General features: G+C 33.1%; 1 long non-coding RNA gene across 1 annotated transcript; it reads right to left on the reverse strand.

The window, feature by feature from the left end:
- Positions 1–225: 225 nt before the first annotated feature.
- LOC139147333 (uncharacterized) lies at positions 226–7,594 on the reverse strand. Its single transcript, XR_011555707.1, has 3 exons — positions 7,563–7,594; positions 7,271–7,390; positions 226–738 (listed from the first exon to the last, which is right to left on the reverse strand). It is a non-coding gene; the product is annotated as an uncharacterized lncRNA (long non-coding RNA).
- Between the last annotated feature and the right edge of the window lie 406 nt (positions 7,595–8,000).

Genomic DNA, 8,000 nt, shown 5'->3' on the forward strand with positions numbered 1-8,000 from the left:
TTCAACATCGTGGACTTACTGGTAAAGTTAAATTGACTACTTTGTGCAAAAAAGACAACTTTTCATGATTGGTTCTGTTGTCTCACAAAAAGATGACAAAAAAGTTGAAATCTGAGTCAGCATATTTTCAATCTCTCTGACCTGAAAGATACAATACTCAGCCAGAATTTGGCTGCTTTACAGCTACAGTGCCACGTTACTGCATACACATGATAAAATTAAATACTTCTTAAAGTTGTCCATGATATCAATTCCCCATGCAAATCTATTTTCAGGAAATTTATAATGCGAGGATGAAACCAGATGAGGAATGGAACACCTTTACCGTTAAAATGCACCATTTCTTTTGAACTTCCATGACAATAGATGTACCTCTTTTCCATTTTGATGACAAATGAACTTTTCATTGAGCAAAGTGTATCCATCCATGGTAAAAGTGTATCCATCCATGGTAACAATGTTTCTGTCAATTGTCAGGTTCTCAGTTGGACTGCTTTTCCAAAGTCTATTTCCATTTTATATTATCTCAAGAACAAAGTTTGAAACAGCTTCTCAATTTGCAACATGTAGAAATACCGAGAAGTTGAATAGTTGTCTGTACTCATCGGTCACTAACTGAGTTTCTATTTCTGTCATCCATAGATGTACTTTCCTATCTCCACCAACAGCACAAACTGGTAAAGTAGCATGCCAACTCAGACCCCCTGCTGTGACTGGTAATAAACTTGACACAGGTACCTGAAAACCAATGGAAATTCTTATTGATGAAAGAGCAAAGTTATTTTCCTTTTTTCAAAACAAGAATGAGACAACAACTTTATATATCACGTTTCATTCACAAATGGCCACAGAAGATTCTGTTCAAAGTGCACCAATGTGAAAATGTTTAGTACAATGGCTGTTAGGAGAGTGGCAGACTCACCTATTTTTCACACTTAATGTACCCACCTTACATACGGCCACATTATACGTCATTTGAAAGCTTATTATCTCTACTTCAAGAATATTGACGATGTGGAGCTGCAAAGTAGGGCCATACTCCCTAATTTGCATAATTCACATGGGTATTCAATTTGCATAAATGCGATATAAAATTAGAAATTTCATTGTTAACTACTCTAAACATACATTTAAACTATCGAGTGATATATCAAATGAAAGGTATTTGCCTGTAAAATACAACATGGATATTCAAAGATATATTTAAATTGATTTCACTGAAATATTTCCATATTTATTGTGAAATAATTATTTTCCCTATTGAATAACAATATATTAAAAATGTTAACACATGCACCCACATCAAACAGCCACATCATACGTCATTTGAAAGCTTATTATCTCTCCTTTATGAAAATGGACAATGTTGAGCTGTTTAGAGAGCCATACCTCCCTAATTTACATAATTTACACGGGGGCCCAATTTGCATAAATGCGATGTAAAATTATAAATTTACTGTTAACTTCTCTAAACATACTTTTAAACTATCGAGTGATATATCAAATTGAAGGGATTAGCTTGAAGAATACAACTTTGATATCCAAAGACATATTTAAATTGATTCCATCGAAGTATTTTCATATTTATATTGAAAAAATATTTTCCATTTTTGAATAACAATATTTTAAAAATTTTAATGCATACAGCCACATCATACAGCCACATCATACCTCATTTGAAAGCTTATTATCTGCACTTCAAGAAAATTGACAATGTTGAGCTGTAAAGTGCGGTCATAGCTCCTAATTTGCATAATTCACATGGGTATGCAAACTACAGAAATTTGATATAAAATAAGGAATTTATTAACTACTCTATGCATAATTTAAACTATCAAGTGATATATCAAATGAAACGTATTTGCATGTACAATACAAAATAGATACCCAAAGAGATATTAAAATGATTTTGTTGAATTCTTTCATAATTTTATCGAAAAATATATTTTCCCCTTTTGAATAACGATATTTTAATAATTTTAACACATACAACTACATCATACAGCCACATTATACGTCAGTTGAAAGCCTATTGCCTCTGCTTCGTGAAAATTGACGATATGCAGCTGCAAAATACAGCCGTAATTCTTTAATTTGCATAATGCACACGGGTACCTAATTTGCATGAGTCCGATATAAAAATATAAAAACCCATTGTTATGTAGTCTTCACTTACTTTTCAACTATCGAGTGATATATCAAATGAAAGGTATTGGCATGTAGAATAGAAATATGGATTCAAAACACGTATCTTAAATACTCTTATTGAATATTTTTATTCAAATCGCGATATCTTGACTTATTTTTAATATATATAAAATTGTGTAGTAAATTCGAATAATGCCCGCACTGTGCAAAATAAGAATAAAGTTTATACAAAATAAGAATAATTTAGCTCCACACAGAACAAATATCTCTCTGACTGAGATTCAGAGACAATGTATGATTTTTATTGGAATCCAAAACGAGCGTAATAAATTCATATCAAACATAAAAAATGCATCCTACTCTGAAATGTTGAAAGCTCTTCTCAAAAGATCACATCTTTAGACCTCATTATCTGTGAAGGTCATCGATGCATCAAATTAACATTCTCGACTTAAGAACACACACGCACAACCAACAGATACCAGATTCCAGTTTATGCTATCAAATGGCAATATTCAAGGATTGTGAAAGGCGAAACATTACAATACATAAGAACAATTATGCCACAACAATACGATACAAAATTCAAGATTTTTTGGAGATGAAAGTAATCAAGTATAAATGAAGAGTAAAAGTAATTCTAGATCTTGGTTGATTATTACTAACTTTAGAACAATCGGATGACATTTAATTGTTATTCGATTTTCATTGAATTGCCTTCGAAACTTTGGAATCGCAAAAAGTAAAAGGGAACCAAAACATTTTCAGGTCCCCTATAGGCAGATCAAAACTTTCAAGTTTTCTCCTAGTATCCCTCAAAATTTCGATTCCACCCGAATTCCTCCGCCCCTCACCACCATTATTTGTGAACGTAGCCTAATCACATACATATGAAACAGAAATATAAGCGTTACACCTATGCCAAACAAAACCTACAACAGCTCGATCTCCGATTCACTTGAGCATCCCAAAACACAACCAGACCGAAATGGTAGACATTGTAGATTTCTTAATTGAACAAATTTTACTTCAGTGAAACAAAGTGGTCAAATATTGCACACGTTTCACCAACCGAAAATAAATTTTAAGTGACTGATGAAGAAAAATCTATTCTCGAAAGGTAGCATCAGAGGATTGCAGTGTTACAGTAGTCTTTCCTCTCAAGTGCGGTTCAGGGCAGGTTACGTAGATTAGGGGTACGTCTCGCTGCAAATCAACACTTTACACAAAACCGCCAAACATAACATACACAAAATTCAAACAAGAATAAGGGACTGGTCAGTTTCTTCGGCCTGGGGGCCGGTGGATTCATGGGGGGGTCACCCTGTTATTGACTTTGTGATAGGGGGGGTCACCATGTTTTTGAAATGCCCAATAGGGGGGTCAGTGTGTTTTTGAATTTCGACACAGGCTCATCATTGCCTAAAATGCATCGTGTCAGCCACAAATTTCATCCGGTTGCACGTAACTTTAATAATCACACATAGTTTTCAGAATGCCCAACTTTAACATATCAGGCATACATATTTCAGAGATAAATGTATGTTCAATATTTTTCAGCATGCTCTTCGAGCGCATTACTTTAATATATCAGACATATATATCAGAGATATCAGGATGTTTCATATTTTTCTCTGCGCCCTTCGGCTGCCATACTTTGATAAATCAGAGATATACGCCAGAGATATCTTGATGTTTGCTAAGTGAAAGTGTATTATGTAATCTGCATTTCATATGAAAAGCATGACAAATTCCTGATACTTTTCTGTTCTCTCTTTGGGAATTCAGTATGAAAAAGCAACATGCACAAATATCAATGTTACAAGAAAAGGTCATCTCAGACTCTGCAGACATCAGATTTGGTTAAAATGCCTCTCTATGGTTCCTCAGGAGATTTAATTGGATGGCTGGCAAGTCTTAACACCCATCAAAGTTTTTGATTTACTGATTTTTCTTGTTTGATATTAATGATTGACATTCATTTCTGTATAACAGTTCAGGACATCTGGTTAAGCATAGAAAGTGTGAAATACATTCACAGCTCATTCAAATGTACTGTATTCAAACTTTAAGATTGACACTTTGAAATTCCTATCTTACAACTGACATGCCAACAATTTCATTAAAACACAGAATGACAGTTAAAATATCAATGTATGTAAAATATAATATATAATATATATATATATATATATATATATATATATATATATATATATATATATATATATATATATATATATATATTACAGTATTATATTATTACATATTACAGTTGTCGCGTGAGGGGGTCACTCTGTTTCAGAATTTGGAATAGGGGGGGTTCACCCTTTTTAAAAAATTTGGAATAAGGGGGTCAGCCACTTTTTGACGTCGGCAAAAAATAATCCATCCCCCCAGGCCGAAGAAACTGACCAGTCCCTAAGATATGAACGATGTGTGGAGTTTGCTTTCTCTTATTACATGTCACCAGTTGTGTCCGCTGTCAAATTAATCTTCCATGCACAAGGCAGCTATAACTGTGGCAACCCTTTTACTCATGACAAAACTGTTTAAGAAGAGGATGAATTTATAGAATTACTAGATGAACTGGAAATGCATGACACTGTATCGGCATGAATGACTTGGATCATGAATTATGCCATAACTTTGACTACAGCTTACTCTCACATATTGTTTCGGCTACAGAGTTACTTTTCAACAACTACACTAGTGTCGTTGGGGATCTTTCTTCATGTTTGGACTTAATAGTAATTGGTGATATTTTCCCAACACATCTTTAGGAAAAAATGTCGGCGTTCAAATCATTAACCATATATATGTTAAAAATATAGTCAGAAGTAGTTAAACAGTTTAAATTCACTCGGATGGAAATAAGTACAGCAATGGTGTAAAGTAACGTCATGCAAGTGCAAGCAATAGATCATGATGGGTTCTCTATGATTGTGTCATATGAATGATGAAGATATGATATCAGCAGGATTAATTTATAACAATTAATATACAGCAAAGAAAAAACATCATCAAAATTTCCTAGGTTTTCGTGAGTTATTTACCAAGGCGACTGTTTCGGGGATTTGAAAACAATACAGTCAACTGCCTTGGTTCCCCAAGCAGTACTGATCAGGTGCCACCTAATAATATATATATATAATATATATATATATATATATATATATATATATATATATATATATATATATATATATATATATATATATATATATATATATATATATATATATATATATATATATATATATATATATATATATATTAGTGCTGTTGCCTTGGTTACAACATTACAAGAACATGTTGGCATACTTGAGTAACATTAAAAGGTTTTCATAAGGAGTGAATGGGTACACTCTCTGACCTTTAAAAACTATACATCGGCATCGGATAATAATGCAGACAAATAGAGCTATTCATGAGTTTTGAATCATACATTAAACGAACAAAATATTCATTTCCAGACCTCATTTCAGTTTTTTGTTCTCCGTGTTCTGTGCACTCTTCGCACATCAAAATGCATGTGGTTGCATTGATACTGCTGTTAAATTTTAAAATACCGTTGTTCCAAAGCGGAAAATAACTTTTTTCACTACAATATGAAAATATTTCCGTAAAACCACTTTGTATATCTCTTGGATGTCAATTTTGTTTTTACATGCAAATACTTTTCATTTGAAATATCACTCGATAGTATAGAAGCATGTTTAGAATAGTCAATGAATTTTCTAATTTTTTATTGAAGTTATGCAAATTGCTTACCGGTGTAAATTATGCAAATTTAGGGATACGGCCTTACTTGATAGTTCAACATTGTCAGTTTTCTTGAATAAGAGATAATAAGCTTTAAAATTACATATGATGTGGCTGTATGATGTGGCTGTATGTGATGAAATATTTATATTATTGTTATTCAAAAGGGGTAAGTATTATTTTCAATATAAATATGAAAATATTGCTATGAAACCAATGTAAATATCTCTTTCTCGATGTGTATTGAACGATGAATATGTAATTGTTATTGCATGGATGCAAATTGGATACCCTTGTAAATTATGCAAATGAGGGGTTAGGCCATAGTTGACAATTCAACATTGTCCATTTTCAAAAAGAAGAGATAATATGCTTTCAAATAATGTATGATGTAGCTGTATGTTGTGGCTGTATGTGTTAAAATGTTTAAAATGATATTCAAGAGAGGAAAATATAATTTTCAATATGAATATGAAAATATTTCAGTGAAATCAATTAAACATGTCTTTGGATACCAAAGTTGTATTCTACATGCAAGTACCTTTCATTTGATATATCACTCGATTGTTTAAAGTATGTTTACAGTAGTTAACAGTGAACTTTCTAATTTTATATCGCACTTATGCAAATTTGGTACCCGTGTGAATTATGCAAATTTGGGGGTTATCGCCCGATGTGGTAGCTCCAATTTGTCAATTTTCTCAAAGTAGAGATGATAAGCTTTCAAATGATGTATGATGTAACTGTGTGCTGTGGCTGTATGTGTTAAATTATTTAAAATACTGTTATTCAAAAGGGGAAAATATTGTTTTCCATATAAACATGAAAATTATTCAGTGAAAACAATTTTATTATCTCTTTGAATATCCATTTTGTATTTTACATGGAAAGGCCTTTCATTTGATATATCACTCGATAGTTTAAACGTATCGTTAGAGAAGTTATCAATAAGCAATTGGGTACCCTTGTGAATTATGCAAATTAGGAGGTTATGGCCCTACTTGGCAGCTCCACATCGTCAATTTTCTTAAAGTAGAGATAATAAGCTTTCAAATGACGTATGATGTGGCCGTATGTAAGGTGGGTACATTAAACTCCTAAAATAAGGCCCTTTTAGTCGATTCGCCGCTCGCCTATGTCAAGTGAACTGTATAAAGCATACTGTAGACTAAAACCACAAGCACTGTCAAGTGCAATGTTCTGTAATCAAATGTCAAGAAAACATGAATAATTTGATGGTTGCAAAAAAAACACATACTAGTACCTATACATTGTTTACACTAATAGACTTGTTTGAAGTGCTGTGCTTTGTAATTAAAGAGTTGAACAGCTTGATTGAGTAGAAAGCCTCCATTACCTGTGAGTGTCCCAGATGGAATACCTTGACCTCATTGTGTCCTGTTGTGGCAAACAGATTCTCACTGACTCATGACCATCTGAAATTCCTACCTCCCTCATTGTGAGCTTGTCTGTTCTCCTGTGGCAGGATAAAGTTTTTGATAATAATGCTCTGCAACTATGACATGCATCTTACATCAGGTATTCAAAATATCCGAAAAAGATACTAAATATTGTTTTGTAATACACAGGAACACAATTTTGAAAAGCTTACTTGAATTAAAACTTTTTAAAATTGTAAAAATACACACCAATCCAACACTGAAGACCTTCTCAACTTGACCTTGTGGAATCCCACATCATCAAATTACCATTTGCGATACAACAATACGAACTGGGTCGAGACGGCAGATATCAGCCGACATAAGTGTCACATGACATGCATCTAGTGACATAATTGGTTGGTGGGTTGTGAGATCATAAAATCTGATTGTGCCTTTCTTTACAGCTACATTAGCTACCATTAGGACTCTGATATATGATTTAAAAAAAAACACACACACTGACTGCATAGCATTCAGTGAATGGTATTTCAAGCAACAGAATGAGTGTATCAGTAATCTTTTCCTGCAATGGGTCACTCTTGCTTGTTTGCTATGCTTGTTGTTGGTGTGAGTTTCAGGTCACATTTTCATGAAAGTAGGGAGAGATCTGTCCTTATTGAAAACACCAAACCACAGTAATATAGA

The sequence above is a fragment of the Ptychodera flava genome, chromosome 2 (assembly GCF_041260155.1).
Source record: "Ptychodera flava strain L36383 chromosome 2, AS_Pfla_20210202, whole genome shotgun sequence".
Taxonomy (NCBI): Eukaryota; Metazoa; Hemichordata; class Enteropneusta; family Ptychoderidae; genus Ptychodera; species Ptychodera flava.